This window comes from Armigeres subalbatus, chromosome 1, assembly GCF_024139115.2.
Source record: "Armigeres subalbatus isolate Guangzhou_Male chromosome 1, GZ_Asu_2, whole genome shotgun sequence".
Taxonomy (NCBI): Eukaryota; Metazoa; Arthropoda; class Insecta; order Diptera; family Culicidae; genus Armigeres; species Armigeres subalbatus.
In genome coordinates, this window is record NC_085139.1 from 19008298 (window position 1) to 19031944 (window position 23647).

Below are 23647 nucleotides of genomic sequence, written 5' to 3' on the forward strand. Positions count from 1 at the left end.
AAAGTGACATGCCACTCTAAAATTAAAAGTGTGAACTTTCAAAATAAAATTTTACAACTGTCAAATCCAAATGGTCACACTGGGGTAAAAAGAGTGGGATTTTTTCATTCAGAAAATGATATTTTATTTTGCTCCAAAAAGAATCTCCCAAACTATCATCGTTTTCCATATTTTCTTTTTAAATTTAATAGAATACTAATCGGCTTATTTTTTTTAGTTTTATTTCATTGTTTGAAGCTTAAGGTAACTCTCGAAATAATATTGTAAAGGTGGCCTCTTCCGGGCCACTTGTCGGACCGCGTATATTAGCATGCTGATATGGCCGTTTCCTCCGGTTACTAATGTTGAAATATGTGGGCTATTTATCTGTAAGAAAACTTACATAAGTTAAAATTACGCTCAGTCTTCGACCAGCAAAAGCCGCGCCTAACTTCGTTCTCACCATTGAATTCTCGGGCACTGCTTTTGATGACTCGAATAAGTATGCACCTGTTTAAATATATTTTTGAATAATAAATGTGACTTACCTCCCGGTTTCTCGGTAATTTTCTCCGACTTCCGACACCGAACTGCTCTGAAAACAAGACCGCAACAATAGGACTTGGAGAAAAATATGAGCGTTGCTTGGGATTTCTGCAACTGAATGAATTTTCTCCTGTTGTCGCATACGAGGCATCAAAAAACAAACTGCTTTGTTATTATTGTGACACTAGCAGGAAGAGAGAGGGGTGAGAGCAAAAGTTTTCGTGGAGGCACTTTGAGTTAGACTTAATAAAATAATGGTCAAAAATTTATATTATTAACATGAAAAACATCCATGAGTGCTTGTGAAATAAAATGTGTGTTGCTTATTTACAGTATTCTATATGTGTTAAGCCCTAAACGCGATTTGGCGGAACGGTGACGGACACGAAACATTTGATAGAAAATATATGGACTAACTTCCAAATCTGCCGTTTCCGTTGCCGTTCCGCTATATTGCGTGCGGCCTTCAATTTTAAAATAAGAAATATAAAAAGTTAAGCAAATCGCAGAAGATAAGTGAAAAAAGTATGTAATTTTTGTTTTTTTCACCACTTACTTAATGCATGAAATACCATAGTGCCCCTGATAGAACGATTTTTTTTATTTTCTCCGTTTTGCTGTTTTGATTCGTCGGTGTATATCGTTCGATTTGACAGTTCTACAATTTTTGGGCTAAGTGGGAGAACTTTTAATTTCATATTGAGAACAACAGAAAAAGAACTTTCAAATGAAAATAATACTTTCATAAGAATTAGTTTAACTTTTACTTTTGAGAAAATTGAGCACTTTTCAAAATAAAAGTGCAAAGTTTTTATTGAAACAATATTTGTTTTTTGTGTGTTGCAACGAGCTTTTTTGGATCTAGTATCCATTTCAATTTTCCTTCCAATCCTCGATCTCTCCCTACCTCGATGGTCCCTTCAATATCGAGATGTGGAGAGGCGACTGTAGAGGGTATTTCACCATTTGTATTTAATGTTTGACTATTTCTGATGGTTTTCTTTTTTTTATAATACACCGGGTCTCCAGAGGTTTCTGTTAGCTCAGGTGAAAAACCCTCATCGGCATCAGTATTCGTTTCTTCCGCTGCTGATTGAACTTTATCACGTCCACTGAATTCCTCTAATCAATTTATTCATGTAACTTGTGGATTATTTATTCAAATTAACCAAAAATCTATTGACGAATTATCCATTTAACTAATTACCACGGAACGGAAGTACATCTCAGTGCAAATCCATTGGTCGAAAAGTGGATAAAAATGAGGTTCAGAATCCCACTTGATTTGTTTCGGTTTTCATTCTTTCCATTTAGAAGTGCATAGTGGTATAATTTTCGTGGTATAATTCTCGCATGACACTTGAAAAGAGACGAATTTTTGATTAGGTTTCTCTCTCAATGAATAACAAAAAGGATAACCGTGGCGTTGACAACTGGAATGGACGATAAGCAAAGCTGGATTACACTAACAAATACGTTCAACCTAATTTCACTAGTATGCGTTTTACAGCGGTTTACATAGAACCTGGGCTAGTAAATTCAATGAATTTATTATTTATATGAAGTGTAAGATCACCCAAGTTACCATCAAGCATTGAATTATGACATAATCAATTACGCATCAGCATACTACAGTCGACTCTCTACATCTCGATGTTCTATATCTCGTTATCTTTCCCTATGTCTATGGTTTCTTTGGTCCCTTCAATCATCATAAATTTGGGTATTCTACATGTCGATTAACTCGCTATCTCGATATCTCTTTATCTCGATGTGTTCTGATCATATTTTGTTTTGGTTTCATTCTCCTTATGTCGATATGTTCAAATTTGCTGGCTACTAGACCATCTCTGGACAATAACAAACAGATCAACAACAAGAAATGACATTTGTTCTGTTGTCGTTTTTCATACCAACAAGCTTTTTAAGATCTAGTACCCATTTCAATTTTCCTTCCATTCCTCGATTTCTCTCTATCTCGATGGTCCCTTCAATATCGAGATGTGGAGAGGCGACTGTAAATGCTAATTGCTAATCAGTTTTAACGATGTGAAGATGCATTTATTTATTTATCAATTGTCAGGTCAAGATACACTTGATCAGCAATACTTCAACATGTCAACGCAATGAAACTTTATTTCAACCGTAAAAGTTCCTCATTTAGTCAACTTTTAGGGATGTATCATTTACAAGCATTTATAGCTTCATTATGCTTTCTGCGAGCGTGTATGTACACAGATAGAAAAATCCACTGAAATTTACGCTAAAGATGAAGCACATAAATGAAACGCCATTATTAGCTTAATTCCACGCATGATAGCCTAAATGTATACAATATTTGACGTGAATCGTCAATATTGCTTGCAAGTAGTAAGCAAATTTGTTAGGAAGAGGTCCATTTCCGCGTAGAATAGTGTAAATTTCCGCATTTCAAGTTTTACGCGCTGTTTACTTTTCATTATTTTTTCCTGTGTACAGACTCACACTTTTACACCGTTTGTTTGCAATCACGGCACAATCAAATGGGATTATTTGCAACAATGAACCGTGCATTTGTGTTGGTGAGTAATGTCGGCGAGAGCCTAATGATTACTTACACGCTTACTTCAGTTCACCCAAATATGGGTGAAGAATACCTAAAATCCTCAAAAAGTGCACATACCTAGATATGGGTGAAATGATCTTTACCCATATATGAGTAAACCGTTTTTACCTACTTATAGGTAGTTGAATAGAAATGATTTATTAGTAAATTTTACCCAAATTTGGGTGATTTTGTTTTGTTTGAAACCATACTGATTTTTTCTAATATTACATTGAAGATTAATAAAAATAAATGAAAAAAATATCATTTTATTATAACGAATAAATACAATTTATAACACTATATACTAAATATACAATAATAGTTGGTCTAACCTAACATAAGATGGAACATGTAACACCAGGTGCCGGGAATTACAACCTAGCTGGCTTGCTTCCGAATATTCACGTTTGATCCGTTTGCTGCTCCAATTTCCAAGCATAGCATTTTTATTCACGGGCGAGTTCACGGGTGCCGACAGTTCTGTTGAAATGGAAAACAAAACATTGTGAAAATAGAGTTGTGAGAATTTTGGTTCTACACGATTAATACTTGACTTCGGAAGTAGTAAATTTCTCACTTGGTTTCTTAGAATTGGAAAATTGCTACCTCCGAAGTAAGAAAGACAGATTGTGAAAAAGCTTCCGGTTTTCCATTTATAATAATTCAATGAAACTTACCTCAAATGTACTTGTTTGGTGTATCGATACTGATTCGGAGGTGGCCTAATATCCATATTCAGCTATTTCGCTGTTTCTTTGAATGATGGGCTGCTGGATGGTGGCATTGTGTTTTCTCCACTTCATTCTAGCTGTGGTACCAACTTGCAAAGCTTTCGAAGCTGATCTTTTCATCGTCTTCCTCTCCGTCCTCCACAGGGCCGCTTACTTCACGTAGCAAATCTCCGATATCGTTATCAACAACCTCCCACATTTGGTCGCTGGCTCTCGCTTCCGAAGTGCTGGCATCTTTCTCCTTCTTAGCATCTGCAGGGAAAGGTAATGTGAGAATTACAGAATCTGTAACATCATCTGATGATGTTTTACAACTGGATTCCCCGTCAGTCCTTCTTACCTTTCTTAGCCTTAGCATCGCTGATTTTTTCTTGTGGATTCGTTTGGCCCGTTGTCGAAGTTTTCTCTTCTGGATAAGAACAGATTGCACAAGTCGCAGAACTGGACTTCGACCAACTCATTTTCGCGGAGGTTGTAGCGGCGGATCCGACATGATTTGTATGCCACATAGTTGGAGGTATTCATTTTCGCGGCTGGAAGAGGAGAAGGGAATAGTTAATGTGTTGCGGTGAGAGATGCATGGATAATAAATGTACTTACCTGTTCATGCAGCAGGTCCGGTTGTTAATAAACTGGTCGCTCGGAAGGTACTGCTTGATCCATCGCTCTATTTGACTTGTTTTGGTACCTTTCATTACATAAAACGCAAAATTAGATGAATACCAGAATGCGGATATCCAATAAGTATATATTTAATATTTACTTACCATTATTACGATCAGCAAGTCGACCGAAATATTTAATAATTTAATTAATAAATATTTGGACATTTCATTTTGCAGAAAACATTTTCGGTAAACAAAAAGGTGTACAATAATTTTTTTTCACCCAAATATGGGTAAATACATTTACCCATATATTAGTAAAGCGATTTTATCAATAATGTGAGTGAACTTTACTGATAAACTCAGTACATTTCACCCATAATATAAGTAAATTAATCATTACCTAAATATGGGTGAATGAAGTACCCATAAATAGGTAAATTGAGCTAAGCGTGTAGGAATGATTTACCTACTACTTACCTATCCCCATGAACCCTTACGTAATTAGTTTACGACCCTTCACTAGGAAGGTTTAACCTAGAGTTACAACCAGTGTATTTAACATTTGGCTTCAATCCAGAATGGTTCGGGAAAATAGATGTGGATGTTACAAAAGTGGCGTTGCTGACCGAATTAGAAAAACAATTATCCATCATTTTCACATTAAATTGAATTGCAACTGCTAATGTATTGGTGGAGTTTTTCTCAAGGACCCAAATCGGAACAATTTACATATTGGGAAAGGTTTAAATAAAGAGAAATATTTCACATCTGTATGGTATTCACGATATAGATTACTATTCTATCATATGAGAGATTTTAACGTAAAATAAAGTAAAGTGGGATTGATACAAGCATTATCGAATTAAAATAAATATACTCCATCAGAAATTACCATTTAGAATATGATTGAGCGAAACAAACGAATACTTTTTGTTTTGTTATCACCTGATAATTATAATACACCCAGGTTTTTTTTACACGGTTTGGTTTTGGTCGTTTAAGACCTTCAGGGTCGATGAAGCAATGAGTTAACCCCACCAAAAAATTCACAAAAAACCAAAGAAAATTCAGGGGGTATTTGAAAAGCTGTAAAAGTTCAGGTTAACCGAGAAATTAATGAATTCCAACCGCGTAAAAAAATCCTAATTACCCTTATTACCGACTAAACACTTTCAACATTCGACTTATTTTCCGTTCGACTAAATATCCTTTCGACTAAATGTCCATTCGATCAAATATCTATTCGACTGATTGTCCATTCGACTAAATGTCCATTTGACTAAATTTCCATTTGACTAAATGTCCATTCGACTAAATGTCCCTTCAACCTAATGTACTTTCGACTAAATGTCATTCGACTAACCGTCATTCGACGAAATGTCATTCGACGAACTGCCCCAAAGCCCACTTTCCTCTCGAAAACTCCAAGTGCGCGTTGGTCATCCACGAGCATCAACCAGATTTCGTGCCCGTAGAGGACTACCGGTCTAATGAGCGTTTTGTAGATTGACAGTTTGGTACGGCGGCGAACTCTATTCGATCTGAGCGTCTTGCGGAGTCGAAAGTACGTACGATTTTTAGCCACTATGCGTCTCTAGTGAGCCCAAGTAGGGACACGGCACAGGCGTGGTAGCGGGTCACTTTTTAGTGACTTGGTCACTTTTTTCGGGATGGTCACTAAAAAGTCTCTTTTTTCGACCTCAAATCACTATTTTCAACTATTTTGAAACTATTGACTAAGATTTTTTTATAAAGCTTTATGTATCCATCGGAAGATGTTTTGTTTATGGCGGAAATTAAATTATGGATCTTGGAAAAATGATCACTCAGAACCATTGCCAGCCATTTAATTTAATTCGCTGCTCCTATTGGCATTTCACCAGTAGCTAATTGAAGGTGTTTTATGTCACAGTTTATAAATTGGTATACAGTCATGCAAGCAGGAGACCTGTCGATTTAGTTTTTATTTAAACTCAAACTTTATGCAGTAGGGGAAGGTGGGAAGACTTGATTCACAGACAAACAGACATAACACATTGAATATTTACTCATCAAATTCATCGTCGTTCAAACACTAACGACATCTGTTGATTTCAGTTAGTTGGGCAAATCACGAACCAGATGGCGGTAGTGAGCAAACGTCAAACTCGAGCAATAACGATGCGCGCGCCACGAGTGATCGATTGGCCAACTAATGATTATTTGAATTGACCAGTAAATCAGTGAACGATGGAAATTTGACGAGTGTTATGTCTGTTTGTCTGTGCTTGATTCCTTGGGAGACTTGATTGTTCACTGCTTTACCAAAAACTAACCTGCGCATGATCGCATGTTTGTAACACTCGCATTTTTGTTCATTTTGTAAAAAGCCTGTGAATGGTTCAGAATGCTCAATTTAATGGATCTAATCCCACAACAGTAAAATAGGATTTACTATCTTGCTTATCTGCACAGTTAAAAATTCTGAAAATTACACGCTATGGAAATATTTGAACCTATATTTTTGTGTTCAATAACCTTTAAGGACATAGTTGGAAGAGTACCACGATGGCCGCCAATATGGCACCGGACCCTCCACGGGCCAACCCCACACCTCCCGCACTCCTCTCCTACCAACATTCGAATGCATCGAACAAAAGTTTAATATTCAAATTACTAACCTGCTCACAGCATATTTATTCACTTCCCGTGATAATGAACATGTTTATCCAAAGAGTCTTATGCATTTCGGCTCGAATAATATCATAAATCAGCAGTTTCGTGCCAATTTATTAGCCGTTCGCGATTTGGTGGGCTTATCACTGCACTTCACTTCTTCTCAAAGGGCACTGAAAAAATCAAGTTTTCACTCACTTCTCCGCACACGAGGAGCCCGAAATGTTGATGGAATGCAAATTAAACATCACTTTTCGAAATCAGTCACTTGTTTAAACCGAAAACTTAATATAAACTGCTATTTTTGCCCGAAAAAAACGATTAAAAACTGATCGCGGAGCGAATGTAAACAACGGCACCGGCAGCAGCAAACTAATAATTAGGGTGGCTCAAAAAATAATTTTGCTCCGCCACGCTCAGTCGATTGTGATTTATAATTTGGGTGTCATCCGATCGTTTGGGCTTGTTTGAATAGAGGCTTACCGTGCACAAGTCGTTTCAGGTTTGTATGACAGTTTATATGGCGAGGTTGAATGTAACATTATTCTGATTGTGGTGCTTCGTCATTGGGCCCTGGCGAGGGGGGAGACCATATGACTGGATGAAATATTCAAGGGCTTCAGCTCCATAGACAATCCATATTGAATGGTCGTTCCAATAGTTGCGAGTCGAGTTGCGAATCTTTAGCATGATAATTAGGCTTCTCAGAAGGCATCAGTGAAACGTGCAATTCAACAAAATACCCAGAATTTGTCTGTGATGTCTATCGCACCAGGAGCAGATACTGCTTCTAGTCTAGTCTACACTATCGCACCAGTGGCAGATGCTTCAAACAAAAAGTGTGACATGGGGGTGAGTGGGGTATAAAATGCTATTTTTGCGTTAGGGGTTGTACACATATTACGTTAGCACTTATGGGGGGAGGGGGGGGATCGGTCAATATCTTACGATCCATATAAATAAAAAATTATGTGAATGAAAAAAATCTTACAAGGGAGGAGGGGGGTCGAGAAACCCAGAAAAATTGCTTACGTAATAAGTGTACGACCCCTTACGTAATCAATGGATTTTTCCTGCGGTGCGGTTTTCTTTCAGTAAAGTCCCTGGAATGTTGCTTTCAGCTATGTGGGTTCTCTTTTCACCAGCGTATGGAGGGGAGGCTCTGTAGCCAGTGTAATAAAAGGTTTAGTTTCCATACTAGTTTTCATACAAACTTGAACCGGCATGCGCTCAACCACTTTTTGTTCAAATCGGGGACCGAGGAACTCGGAGCATGGAATCGAGTGAGCGTGGTGGTGCTGGGTCGTTTTTTGAACCACCCTAGTAATATTCTTTGTTTTTTTTAATACGACACCAATACTACTACAGTATATGACAGTTTTTATTGTACAAATCCTTTCAAAGCTTTGTTTTGGTACTCAACCCACCTTCACCTTAATTTTACAGTTTACTTTTTCTTGTATGCAATATTGGACACAAGCTTCATAGTAACGACGACCTGTAATTTTAAAAAGTGATGGAATAATGAGTCGAATCGAACGGAGCCTTTTTGTTACATCATATATGCTATAACATTTTTATACTGTGTGTGGTAAGCTGGAAATTATTGATTTTGTGGGGAGGATTTACGAAATCAACCGAAATGCTTATGTTACAAATATGCGATCATGGGCAGTAAAGTTGTATTGTTATAGCGTATTTTTATAACATATCTTCTATGATCGTTATGTGGCGAGTTATTTTTTTAATTGACAACCTTATTTACTCTATTATTTACTGTGTTTTGTTTCTCCAGAAAATAATTTTAGTGGCCACGCAAAACTAGTACAACTTCTTCCAATAATGACCAAATGCTATCATTTTTTCACAGCACAAATCCATAAATATGCTAAATGATCTTCACTGATAAAAATGCCATCATTCCACCACAATTTCAGGATATTTGAATTTTGAGTTGTTGCCTCAATTTGAGGAGACTTCATCCCTCATTAGGCATCCATATGAAAATTTGTCTAAAAAATTCAAGAAAACATAATTTGTTCTCAATCGGCTTTTTTGTAGATGTTGACAGATGTAATGAAGGGTTTGCTCTAAACAAATATTTATTGAGTAGATATCATAGAAAGGCGATCAAGTCTCCCCAATTTTGAAGATTGCATGCGCTGTCGAATTCCATAGCAAAAATCGTTTATGAATACGCACATCAAATCGGAAAATCTGCGTATTTTGAAGTAAAAATATTTAAAAAATCAGAGAGCATGGTCCTCATTACAAGCAGGAGGTCGAGCGTTCAATCTCAGGCTCGTTGTACATGAATCTTCTTAATTTTTGTATCGTTTTCTACCAAAACGATCCTACTGTTCCTGTCGCAATAAAATTCCAAAAGCATCCGTGGCACCTATGACATATTCTTAGAGTTCTCTGCCTCGTTCTTAAGTAGGCAGCTAATCCAATGATCGTAATTTTAACTTATTCTCACGAGAAGAGAATGCTCATTCACGCAGATATTCGCCGAGAAATAATTTTCAGGAAAGAAAAACAGGTGTTAAGAGTGATAACCATATTTCGACTACTCATAATTTTGAGTTGTCCTGCTTTTTACTGATATTGAGTAAAATTTCCGTGGGGTTAGAAGAGAGGGCAATAATTTTACTTAATAGTCACTGAGTAGATAAAAGTTACCGAATACAATTTTAATTTATCTTCTGAGCTCGTTCTAAGAGAAAAGAGTGGTGAGTGAGAGATGTTTTCCGCCACAAATAACGAAAAAATATTCTCCTTCGACCCAAAAACGCTTGATTTCGTCTCATCGAACTTGCAATTGAAAGTGGAAGTCACTATTTGGTCACTTTTTCTGCAACTGAAAGTCACTATTTGGTCCCTTTTTTCGTCAGCTTTGGTCACTAAAGTCACTATTTTGAGTGGCTTCGGTCGCTACCAGCCTTGCACGGCAGGTATTTTCGTCCATCGTAGTAGGGGCTAAAACCAACGAAAGCAACGTACATTTGCTAGAACTCCACTATAGCAGAACGTTTCTCCTGAGCTTACGATTATGTACGTATGAGTTTTACAGAAAAGCGTCTCTTTTATTGGTTTTTGAGACTATGACGAACAGACGAATATACCTGCCGTGTCCCTACACAAATTCTGCTACCACCTCGATTTCGTCACATAGTCAAATCACTCGCATAGTCAAATCACTCGCAATCCATTACTCAACACGTCCAATTTGGGAATCTCGAACTCGTTCAGTAGCCGCTTGGTTGCGAAGGCCGACGGAGGTCCTTCGAAGCTTAGTTGGTTAAAGCATCAGTCTAGCGTACTGTAGGGTCATGGGTTCAAGTCCCATCGAAGGGAAAGTGGTTACCTCCAATACATTTTCCAAATCAATATCTTCCACATAATGTACATATTCACATATGAGTTTTCACAACATTGTAAATGTTGTGAGTTGTTAATGCCCAATCAAAGGGGAAGGAGCTAATCAGAGCAAGGCTTTCAAATTACTAACGTAATCATATAATGGGCAGGATACTGGAATAAGTTCCACCGCAGTCCTGCTGTTCATCAAGCATGATTTTTTTTCTATTTCCATTCAAACTCCAAATGCGATAGAAATTTTTACTGAATTCAACATTGTCAAATCGAACGAATGTTGAAAAAAGTACCTTCTAGGCCACCGTTTGAACTTTCTGTTCAAACTTTTGCCTCGAACTTTCAGTGTATGTGCTGATTAGCGCGTGCTGGTAATGATGTCGTTCGGTACATCCACTTCCTGCGGTAACTCATGTACCTTACCTTTCTCGTGTGCCAAGAGAAACCGAATGGCCACCGACTCACGCCAAATTTGATCAAAACGGAAGACATTAAACTTGACCGAAATTGGTAGGATGCAAAGCAACGCGACGCAATAACCGAAGACATTTATGAAATCTTCATGGAAGCCGTAAGTGACTATGATCACTTTGTTTGGTACATTGAGATGCTTCGATTCGTTTACGTACATTGGTTTTGATTATTGAGAAAAACATCCCAAGCAATAGGTATATGAGTCCGAGTTTTTTTATGTCCCTTAAATTTCCCTGTGGAAGTAAGTTGCGTGTTGGGCGATAACGTGTTGATTGGCTTACCGGTCACGAACCGGTAGTTATTGTCATGTAGTTGAGGTTTTCGTGTGGAGGGAGAGCCGTGGAAGAACATTTGTGCACGCGCTAAAATTCTGTTTCAAGGCATGAATATTCCCTAGGTCCAAATTGATCGTTGGGCATTAAAATTTAATGCATTACCGTTAAGGTGGTTTATAACCAATAATTTTCTCCTGTTTATTGGTCGTTCTTGTATGGTTTTCATTCACCTTGAATGTAGCCGTTAACGATGCACGTGTCATTTACTTTTAATTATATTTCCCACACACTTCGGTCAGACTCAAGATTGCTAATTGGCTTATTTCCCACCTGCAAATTGACAAGTTGCTAGGCATCCGCTTTATTCTGATTTGACCTGTGGCGTAGTCTGCCATCGCTAACGAGCGTCTGTTTTGCCCAGAGGGTTTGTTGATTAAATTGAGCAGCCAATTAAACGATCTTTTAAAATAGAAGTAAAATCTGAGAATTCTGAAAAAATGTGTCTTTGAAACAAATAGAAAACATGTCTAGATTCCAATTTAGACACAGTGTCTTTACGATTCTGGTGCTGATATTAAGCACATTATAAACATATCTTTAAAGCACTTATTTCGTTAATGACAGTTTCAGCCTAAGGTGCTTGCCTAATATTAATATTTTATTAATAATAATATTAAAACAGAAAAAAAAATGCAATGAATTTTCATTTTCTGATAGATATTTCTATTTCACAATTGAGCGTATAAATTTTAGCCATAGCGTCCTCTCCCCAAGTTTTTTCTCCTAAAGCTTCAAATAAATTTTACATTACCCGTGTCGTATGCTACTTATGATCCTGCTCATCGCTCGCATTTGACAACGGTAACAACAACATGAACGTAACGAATCTGATTTCGAGTGTAATTCCATCCAAAACAAGATGCAGGGCTGAACCGAGCAGCAAGTAATCCAATTTTCCACCAGAGGCAACCGACATCATCAACATCGCCATCGGGGGTTGACGCTGCTGGTTCGAAGCGAGCTCAACGAAAGTTTGGGAATGTCAGCAGAACACAGTGGGGCTTAGGAAAGAATAAACACCTTCTTCATATATTCGATAAATAATTGTTTTTGCAATTCCGAAGCCTGTTTTGCAGTTCTTGACAATAAATGTTTTTGATAAATCAAACGTCAATACATCTGCCCTCACGAGACTCAGACGGGCGGGGCATCCACCAATCCAGAACAAGAACGTAATTTGGGTAACATTCTCAGCTATAATGAAGCCGTCGCTCACCAACATGATATAATTCTTTACTTCAAGTACGATCCTTTGATGACGGCATTTTAGTCCAAATAATGAAATCCTTAGCAAATTCATTCGAACACCATTTCCAGGTTTCGCTCAACCTTTGGGGACTATTCTTCCACTGTGCCACGTTCAAAGCCATCCCCTGTGTCGCGGGGGAGGTGTGGCCTTGTAGATGCCGTACATCAAAATCAAATTTTATTCTCATCATGATTTTACTACTTTATTCGGCCCTGCCTGCCGGCTGTGGCTTCTTCCACCGCTCACTGATCACTAAAATATGACCCGACCGACGACGATCGGCGCGCGATGCGGCAGACGTTGTTGGATGCAAACATCCCTGGTAGGTGGCTGAGGCTTCGATGGCTTTTTCCACCTCGCGGTCTGGCGGAGAATTGATTCCCGATTTATGCACAGAACGGGGGTTTTCCGCTGGCTGTCGGTTTAAATCGATTTTAAATTTCGCGTATCATACGACCCGGAACGTTCGGTTAGCTGGTTGTGGTTCGTTTGGAATCGCTTCATCATTTTGGGCAAGGCCGGAATTTGATTTCAGTAGCGTGGTGGTTCAATTTATTGCTGGAACCTGGTGAGCATTCACCGCTTGGTGGTTTTACGTTGTGTTTTCAAAGTTAGCTGATTAGAAAAAATAAATTAAATTAAAATATAATGTGTTAATGAGCTTCATGATTTATTTAGAAAATATTAAGGTTATAAATGTGAGTTATAATTGATTAAATGATTAAAGATTCTTATTAAATTGCAAAATCTAAAATTGTAAAAACACTTGAAAAAAAATTGTTAAATAATTTTGTTTAGGCCTCACAGAAAATGCTCCAGTCTAAAGCAGATTACCGATCTCATTGAAGATTAAAAGTAATAGTCAATAACGATAAGATTTGACTTCAAATGGCAATAAATTTTTTTTTTTTTGAAAATTATGTAGAAAATACCATCATCACCCGGGGCTTTCATATTTTTAAATGTTCTAGTAATAGATCTCACTTCATTCAAATTAGTTCCCAACGAAGGGTCAAAAACATTTTCTTGATCGATAATGTCTTCGGAGCTCCGTGTAACGTGATCCCCAATTGGACTAGTGAGACCTAGACTAAAATTATGGGCACTTTCGAACTGCTGAACAAGTATTTGAGCCTTTTCGCCATTTGTTAATAAAATTTTATTTCCCTCTTTAAGCGCTGGAACTGGCTTTAGTTTTTAAAGAATTTTCGTTATTTTCCAAAAGGGTTTCGAACTGGGATCCAACTTCGAGACATTATTCTCAAAATTTATATTTCTCAGAATAGCGAAACGTTTTGCCTTTCTCGTATACAAAGTATACGTAAAGGCTATATGTTCGCTCCAAAAATGAACTTTTTATAGGAGGCCCGGAGACCCATAGTGTTATATACCAATCGACTCAGCTCGACGAATTGAGGTGATGTCTGTGTGTGTTTTTTTTTTTACAAGGGTTAAAGGCCATCAAAAATCTGCGCGACAGACACCTCGAGCATCCACACTATGCTCGAAGGCGAACAGGGATGGGCTCCTCCCGACCTGCTAAAAATGTGCCTCCCGGATAAACCGGGTCCCTTATCTTCCTTGCCTCGATCCCCCCGGGACCACGGGATGCTGCGACTACTTCGGGGGGGGGGGGCTGTGCTCATGCACTTCTTCTAAAATTCCGGCCCCTAGCTTAGGCTAGTTCGCCGACTGGCTGGCTAATCCACTGCTCCACTGCAACGTAGTCTCGATCCCTCGACGGTCATGCACCGAACTTCCTGACTCGAATCCTCCTGACTCCCCCGGCGTCGAGAGTGGTCCACCAGTTCCGGTGAAGGAAACTTCCGCACTGGTGGTGCCCCGACTACCGGCGGCTATCGCAGGGGACGCTTTCACGCATTTTCTCGACATCGTCCTCGGGTGCCCTACGTACCCAAATCGCTTTCTTCTTCTTTCTTCTGCAGGTTGGCTGTTCGAGTGCCGAGGTCGGTCCGACGATTCCGGTTGGCAGAAAACTTCCGGTTCACCGGCGCCGCGACGACCCGAAGCCAAGCACTGCTCACTGCGCTGAATACTCCCCAGAATTGGCACTTATCCGCTGATCTCGCCTCCATCTACGCTGCAGCTCCGACAGTATTTGCGTCACGACTCTGCTTACCGAATTCCACGTGTTTTCCTCGTGACACATTTGCTCTGCGATATTATCCGCCCTTGAGACAGGCATTTCTCTACGAATTTTCGCAAACCGCGGACAATAGAACACCACGTGCTCCGGCGTCTCTTCAACATTCTCACATTCTGGACATAGCGGGGAATTTGTGTGTCCGAACCGATGTAAATACTTCCGAAAGCATCCGTGGCCCGACAGGAACTGCGTCATGTAGAAGTTTACTTTGCCATACTTTCTGTTCATCCACGTCGACAGATTTGGAATGAGCCGGTGGGTCCACCTTCCTTTCTCAGTACTGTCCCACTGCTGCTGCCACATCGCCATCGAGCGAATTTTCGCCACCTTTCTCATGTTTCCGGTGTCTCTACACTGGTAGCACTCGATGTCTTCCGCCAGGGTGATGCAAATGGGTACCATCCCGGCGATAACGCATACTGCCTCCGACGATATCGTTCTATACGCACTTGCAACTCGTATGGCCATCAGCCGGAACACACTTTTCAGCTTTTCCCGGTTCCGCTTGATTTGCAGTGCTTTGTCCCAGGCAGGAACCCCATACCGCAGTATCGATGACGAGACACTAACTAGCAGACGCCTCGTGCTGCTTCGTGGGCCGCCAACGTTTGGCATGATCCTCGCTATTGCGTTCATTGCCTTCGCCGACTTTTCACAGGCGTAGTCAACGTGGCTGTTGAAATTTAGCCGGTCGTCGATCATCACTCTCAGGTGCTTCAGTGATCGCTTCGAAACAATCACATGTCCTCCGACGACGATTTCCATCCGCTGGATAGCCTTGCAGTTGCTGACTAATAGCACCTCCGTTTTGTGGTGAGCTATTTGTAGCTGAACTCCATTCATCCAGCTCTCGATCGTGGCTATTGCCTCTGTCACAGACGCCTCCACTTCTTCGAGTGTCTCGCCCATCACTGTTAATGACACGTCGTCCGCAAAACCCACGATTTTCACTTTCCTAGGCAGCCGCAATGTTAGGACTCCATCATACATTCCGTTCCAGAGGGTTGGGCCGAGTATGGAGCCCTGAGGAACACCCGCTGTAACACGCATCGACTTTTTCCCTTCGTTCGTGTCGTACACCAGGACTCTGCTCTCAAAGTAGCTCTTTAGGATGTGGCAAAGATATTCAGGAACCCGCATTCTATGCAGCGCAGCGGCAATGGCTTCAAAGCTGGCACTGTTGAACGCGTTCTTTACGTCTATCGTAACCACTGCGCAGTATCGATCTCCTCTTCGCTTCTGTTTAGATGCTTTCTCAGCACTCTCGAGCACAGTGCGAATTGCATCCACTGTCGATACTCCTTTGCGGAATCCAAACTGCATGTTTGACAGTCCACGCTCACCCTCCATACACTTCGTCAGTCTGTTTAGGAACTTTCCCAACTGTGTCTATCAGGCATATAGGCCTGTACGAGGCTGTATGTCCCGGCGGCTTTCATGGTTTTGGCAGCAATACCAGCTTCTGGGTCTTCCACATTTCTGGAAAGTTACCCTCGTCTAGGAACTTCTGGAGTACCGTTCTGAACATATCCGGATATGCCAAAATTGCAGCTTTCAGGGCCACGTTTGGTATTCCATCTGGACCGGGTGCTTTCTTCATTTTCAGGCGCTTCGCAGCATCAGCCAGCTCATCATTGGACACTTGCCGACCCTCGGAAACTGCTTCTTCTTCTCCGTACGGTATCGGTGGCCACGTAGTCGGATTGTGTTTCGGGAAAAGACCCTCCACGATTTCCTTCAGCATGTATGGGCACGTTTCAGCTGGCGTCGACGGGCCTTTAATCTTCGCCATTACAACGCGGTACGCGTCGCCCCAGGGATTGGCGTCTGCTTCTCGGCATAGCTCTTTGTAGCAATCTGACTTGCTAATCTTGATTGCCCGTTTCAATGCGGTTCTAGCTTCCCGGAACGCCGCCTTGCGCTCCTCTCTCTCTGGTTCCGTCCTCGCTCTCTGTGCCCGCCTCCTGGATCTAAGACAAGCAGCGCGTAGTGCACTGAGCCTCTCGTTCCACCAGTAGGCTGGACGCCGATTGCTCCTAGGCTCCAGTTTTCGCGGCATTGCGGCATCACAAGCCGCTACCATCCTTCTTATCAGTTCGGCCGCATCATCGTTCTCGAAACTGTTGTCCGGTCGAAGTGCCTCTATAAAGAGGTCCTTGTCGAAGGCTTTCGTCTTCCACTACTGCTCAGCGGTCACTCTTCTCTGTGTTGTCGCATGGTTTCGTTGCCCAATACAATAGCGAATCGCCTGGTGATCGCTATGGGTGAACTCTTCGCTAACTCTCCAGTTCATGTTCGCCATTAACGAAGGACTGCAGAACGTGACATCGATAATAGACTCCCTCCCGTCTCTCCGAAATGTGCTTACGGAGCCTTCATTGCACAGTCGTACATCTAGCTTCGCCAGAGCTTCCAGGAGAATATACCCTCTCGTATTGGTGACTCTGCTGCCCCACTCCACAGCCCAGGCATTGAAATCACCCCCCATAATTACCGGCCTTCGTCCGATCAGGTTGTCGGTTAACCGCTCTAGCATCTGGATAAACTGCTCCACTGTCCACCTTGGAGGCGCATAGCAACTGCATACGTAAACGCCGCTGATTTTGACGATCACGAATCCCTCACATGAACTCTCTACCACTTCTTGGATAGGAAATCTGCCCATAACTTGTATTGCAGCCATTCCCGTTCTATCAGCCACCCAGTTTCCGTTATCAGGAGGAACCCGATACGGCTCTGCAATTATCGCCACATCACACATCGTTTCTGTTGTTGACTGCCATAACAGTTGCTGTGCGGTATCGCAGTGATTCAGATTAATCTGAATTATGTCCACTACTGATGACCTGCGATCGCCTTCTGATATGCAGGGCATTTGTAGCCACCCGTCTGATGGTCATTTCCGTCCTCTGGTGTGCAAAGCATGCACTTGGGTCTTTGCGTGCAGTCTTTCGCAAAATGACCTGTTTCTCCGCATTTCCAACACTTGTTGGATCTGTCCGGACCTTTGCAAGCTCCTGCCCGGTGTCCATAGCCCAAACATTTGAAGCATCTCTCCATTTGTTTGTTCACTGGCGGGGCGGCTTTCAATGGGCATTTTGACCATCCAACAGTCAGTTTGCCTACCTCCAGAACTTTTTTAGCAGCGGTTAATGGCAGACGAATCATCGCTGTTTGTGTGCCTCCGTATGCTTTCCTTATTCGGATAGTCATTTGCACCTCACCCAGATTACACTGTGACTTTAGTGCATCCTTGAGCTCCTCTTCCGACGTAATCTCATCTAGATCCCTGCACATTATTACCATCTCTGGAGTCAGGGATTTAACTTCCGCCTCTGCGCCCAGCGATTTTGCAATGCGCTCTTGCATAACCGAGCTATCAACCGTAGGATCCTTCTTTAGCTCGAAGAGCATCTCTCCGGTTTGAGTGCGCCTGGTCCTTACTACGTTCTCGCCTAAGTCCCTCAGCTCCGGATCTTCTCTAACCTTCTTCAGGAGCGCTGCATACGTCGTAGCGTCTTTGGCCTTGACGAGTACGGCTTGTCCCTTAGACGGTTTCTGACGCAACGGAGGCTTCCATTTCTTGTACTGCTCCATTTTTCTCGCCTCTTTTCGCTTCAACTGTCTATTTTTTTTTTTTTTTTTTAACTAATTTTATTTGCTAATTATCTAATACATGCATTCATCTCTTAGACTAGGTGTTCCGTGTTTTCTTAACACTATCATCCTTATTTGCTATGTTACGCTTTTAGTTATTATTAATACATTTCAATTGCCTCTGGCAGTTAGAATTTTTCCTCTGGTTGAATTGAACCATGTAGGAATTACAATGTTTTCAACTTAAACTAAACTTAACCTATTTTATACTAAGGGTACAAGGAGTTAATCGTTGCAATAGAAGATTGCAACGATTTTTATCTAAAATTGAAATTATTTTGTTGGACATATGTTGCAATGTCTCAATATTAGAAATTCTATGAAGTTCATTGGTACTATACCACGGAGGCAACTTCAGAATCATTTTCAAAATTTTATTTTGAATCCTCTGGAGTGCCTTCTTTCTGGTATTGCAGCAACTAGTCCATATTGGCACAGCATACAACATGGCAGGTCTAAAATTTGTTTGTAAATCAAGTTTGTTCTTAAGACAAAGTTTTGATTTTCTGTTTATAAGTGGATATAGACACTTAATATATTTGTTACATTTGGCTTGAAGGCCTTCAATGTGATTTTTAAAAGTTAATTTTTGATCTAGCAGAAGTCCTAAATATTTAGCTTCGCTAGACCAATTAATTGGAACCCCATTCATAGTGACAATATGTCTACTAGAAGGTTTCAAATAAGAAGCTCTCGGCTTATGTGGGAAAATTATAAGCTGAGTTTTGGAAACATTCGGGGAAATTTTCCATTTTTGCAAGTAAGTGGAGAAAATATCCAAACTTTTTTGCAATCTACTACAAATGACACGAAGGCTTCGCCCTTTGGCTGAAAGGCCCGTGTCATCTGCAAACAAAGATTTTTGACACCCTGGTGGTAAATCAGGTAAGTCAGAAGTAAAAATGTTATACAATATGGGCCCCAGTATGCTGCCTTGGGGGACACCAGCCCTTACAGGTAATCTATAAGATTTAGTATTCTGATAGTTTACCTGCAGTGAGCGATCTGATAAATAATTTTGGATCAGTTTAATGATGTACAGAGGAAAATTAAAATTCATCAATTTTACAATCAAACCTTCATGCCAAACACTGTCAAATGCTTTCTCTATATCAAGAAGAGCAACTCCAGTCGAATATCCTTCGGATTTGTTGAGCCGAATTAAGTTCGTAACTCTTAATAACTGATGAGTGGTTGAATGCCCATGGCGAAAACCAAATTGCTCATCAGCAAAAATAGAATTGTCATTAATATGAACCATCATTCTATTTAAAATAATCTTTTCAAACAGTTTGCTTATTGAAGAAAGCAAACTGATTGGGCGATAACAAGAAGCCTCAGCTGGATTTTTGTCCGGCTTCAAAATTGGAACAACTTTGGCGTTTTTCCATTTATCTGGAAAGTATGCCAATTGAAAACATTTGTTAAATAAATTAACCAAAAAGGATAAAGAGCTCTCAGGAAGTTTTTTGATAAGTATGTAGAAAATACCATCATCACCCGGGGCTTTCATATTTTTAAATTTTCTAGTAATAGATCTCACTTCATCCAAATTAGTTCCCAACGAAGGGTCAAAAACATTATCTTGGTTGAGAATGTCTTCGAAGCTTCGTGTAACCTGATCCTCAATTGGACTAGTGAGACCTAGACTAAAATTATGGGCACTCTCGAACTGCTGAGCAAGTTTTTGAGCCTTTTCGCCATTTGTTAATAAAATTTTATTTCCCTCTTCCTGGAATTGGCTTTTGAGGTTTTTTAAGAATTTTTGTTAATTTCCAAAAGGGTTTCGAACTGGGATCCAACTTCGAGACATTATTCTCAAAGTTGGTATTTCTCAGAATAGCGAAACGTTTTTTAATTTCATTTTGCAAATCTCGCCAAATAACTTTCAACGCGGGATCGCGAGTTCTTTGGTATTGCCTTCTTCTCACATTTTTAAGACGGATCAGTAGCTGAAGATCGTCGTCAATAATAATGGAGTTGAATTTAACTTCACATTTCGAAATTGCAATGCCTCTGGCTTCGACAATTGAATTTGTCAAAGATACGAGAGCATTATCAATATCACTTTTGGTATCGAGAGGAATATCAACATCAAAATTCCTATCGATATACGTTCTATATAAATCCCAATCAGCTCTATGATAATTAAAAGTAGAGCTGATTGGATTATAAATGGCTTCTTGTGAGATTTCAAATGTCACAGGAAGGTGATCAGAGTCAAAGTCAGCATGAGTTACCAATTGGCCACACAGCTGACTTGAATCCGTTAATACTAAATCAATTGTAGAAGGATTTCGACTGGAAGAAAAACAAGTTGGTCCATTGGGATATTGAATAGTATAATATCCCGCAGAACAATCTTCAAATAAAATTTTACCATTGGAATTGCTTTGAGCATTATTCCATGAACGGTGTTTGGCATTGAAGTCACCAATTACGAAGAATTTTGATTTGTTGCGAGTCAGAATTTGAAGATCAGCTTTCAACAAATTCTTTTGTTGCCCATTGCATTGAAAAGGCAAGTAGGCTGCAATGAAGGAAAATTGTCCAAAATTTGTTTCAACAGAAACTCCCAAGGTTTCAAAACTTTGGTTTCAAACGAAGAAAATAATTTATGTTTGATACGTCTATTAATGACAATGGCGACCCCACCACAGGCGCTGTCAAGACGATCATTTCTGTAGATAAAATAGTTTGGATCTCTTTTAATGGAGAGTCCTGGTTTTAAATACGTTTCAGTTATAATGGCAATATGCACATTATGAACTGAAAGGAAGTTGAATAATTCATCTTCCTTACCCTTTAGAGAGCGGGCATTCCAATTTAGAACTTTCACACAATTATTTGGATCCATTGAAACGGAGTCCGATAACAATTTTTTGTGTGTACTTTATACCAACCTGAACAGCTTCAGGAATGGTATTTGCTTTGAACATTGCATCAATCATGTGATGCAATTGTTCAGTTAAAAATCAAAATCGGAAGCAGTCATGCTACCTGAATCGGCAACATGACCGTTATTTTCCGTTGGGACATGGGTATAAACCTCATTTTGAGAAGAGAAATTTGGTCTACCAGCAGCGATGGTTGCATACGTAGGTACATTGGAAAAATTGGAATTTACTGAAGTGCTTGCTACCCGTTGACGAGCGGCAAAATTTGTTTGTGAATTGTGGTGGGTATGAATTGCTCGACCGGTAACCGGTTTCGAAATTTGAGCGTTTGAAAAATTTCTACCCGTCGAATCTGGGATCCGATTGGAATTTCCCGCCATCAATTTTGCACGGGAATTCAAAACTTTTTTGCGTGAGAGGCATTCCCAGAAATTCCCCACAATTTGCGCACTTAAATTTATTGGAATCTTCTCTCACAGGACATGCGTCCTTGGCGTGAGAGGTTCCACCACAAATCATGCATTTAGCATCCATGTGACAATGTTTGGTTCAATGACCCCACTTTTGGCACTTACGGCACTGGGTAGGGTTTTGGAAATTTCCCCCAGGCCTGCGGAAATGTTCCCATGTAACACGGACATGAGACATAATACAGGCCTTTTCCAAACTTTTCATATTATTTAGTTCACTTTTGTTAAAATGAACTAAATAAAATTCTTCTCAGAATGGGATTTCTTTTTCATCTTAATTACTTGGACTGGTGAAAATCCAAGTAATTGAGAAATTTCAATTTTAATCTCATCCAGTGATTTGTCATCACTGGGGAGACCTTTCAAGACGACTTTGAACAATCGCTCAGTTTTGTCGTCGTATGTGAAGAATTTATGGCGCTTCTCAGTTAAATAGTGAAGAAGACGTTTGCGATCGTCAAATGATCCCGGCAAAACGCGGCAGTCACCCTTCCTAGCAATCTGAAATGAAACCTTGATCCCCTGAAGGTTATTCAAGATTTCATTCCGAAAGCCAGAAAACTCGGCAACAGATACCACAATTGGCGGAATCCTTTGTTTCTTCGCATGAATCGAATCACCTGGGCTAAAGGTAGATTCGATTTGCTCAATTTCATCATTAATCAAATCGAACTGATTGCTCAGTTCGATAGGAGAAGAAACAATGTCAACATTAGATTTAGAAGGAATATCTGATTTCTCCAGCTTCCTTCTATTTTTTCCGCGCTTGGGCAGGACGGTCTTGAAACCTTGTTTCTTTGAAGGAAGTGGAGAATTCAGAGACTCCCCCTTCCTCTTGTTTTTGTTAATACTCATTGCTGAGCGTGGAGACGTGACTTTCTAAGAGGTTTTTTCCCAGAACGGTGTCCCTGCAGGATTACCACGGCTTGTCGGAATTTTACTTCCGCAAACGGGTCCAACGTAAAACGAAGGCACGGGTCCTTGCAAAGATCGTAACGGGATCAGTGGGTACAAATAGCGCTAAGAAGCACCGTTGAAATTAAAATAGCTTCGGGTAGTATTAAAAACTTCCTTCCGCAAAGAGAGAAAGAACCGCACAGCACGAAAGCACGATGCGGTCTGACAACTGTCTATTTCTTTTCTCCTTCTGGCCTACTACGGTATTCCACCCTTCTCCCTGTGAATTAGCGTCTGTTCCTTCGACTGCGTCCTCCCGCGTTTGCCGCTTGAGTCCGCCTGGCCTCCCGTCTCCAGGTGAGGTTCTGGCCCTTTTGGGAGTCATGGAGGCTGATGTACTCCCCACTCCTGCCAGTTTCTCTTTCCCTTGCTTTTTGGAGTACAACGGAACTGTGCCGATATGGCCCTGTTCTGGTGGAGCTAAGATAGCAGGAGCCTTAGTCAGCGCTAATGCGCACTCCGCTTCGTCGGCCCTCAGCGCTGCTGCATCGAATTCAATCGCTGCCGATACTAGCGCCTTCCGGATTTTGTGAACCATGTCCTTAATCTCCTTATGGACGTTGTTCCTCCCATCCACGAAAGTGTGGAGCTCTTCTACCAATTTCTTCGCTGCCACTATTTTCGGCTTTTGTGAGGGCTTGTTTAACTCACTTTGCCCAGGCCGCTGCTGCTGTTGTTGCTGTAGCACTACTGTCGCTGGTGGCGGTGATCTCACCAACCCACTTCTGGCCAACGGGTTCGCCGCTCCTGCATCTGCTTCTTTGTTGTATGTCGAATTACTCATTCTATAGGGTCCCCCCTCCAAACCGTTATCTCCACCCGTCGTACGTAGTCGCTTATGATCCATGATCCATGTCTTTGTTCTTTTGATCCGCTTATGATCCATGTCTTTGCAAGCAGTGAGGTCCATGCTAGGGTTGACACGGGCGCACTTATATGGCCGTGTTCAGAGCCGATCGC

General features: G+C 40.7%; 2 long non-coding RNA genes across 2 annotated transcripts; both read right to left on the reverse strand.

Annotated features, from left to right (window-relative positions):
- Nucleotides 1-204: 204 nt before the first annotated feature.
- On the reverse strand, nt 205-671 carry LOC134208157 (uncharacterized). The gene is made up of 2 exons (XR_009978521.1): nt 528-671; nt 205-366 (listed from the first exon to the last, which is right to left on the reverse strand). It is a non-coding gene; the product is annotated as an uncharacterized LOC134208157 (long non-coding RNA).
- Nucleotides 672-4299: 3628 nt separating this feature from the next.
- Nucleotides 4300-4744, reverse strand: LOC134208158 (uncharacterized). Its single transcript, XR_009978522.1, has 3 exons — nt 4611-4744; nt 4444-4531; nt 4300-4376 (listed from the first exon to the last, which is right to left on the reverse strand). It is a non-coding gene; the product is annotated as an uncharacterized LOC134208158 (long non-coding RNA).
- Between the last annotated feature and the right edge of the window lie 18903 nt (nt 4745-23647).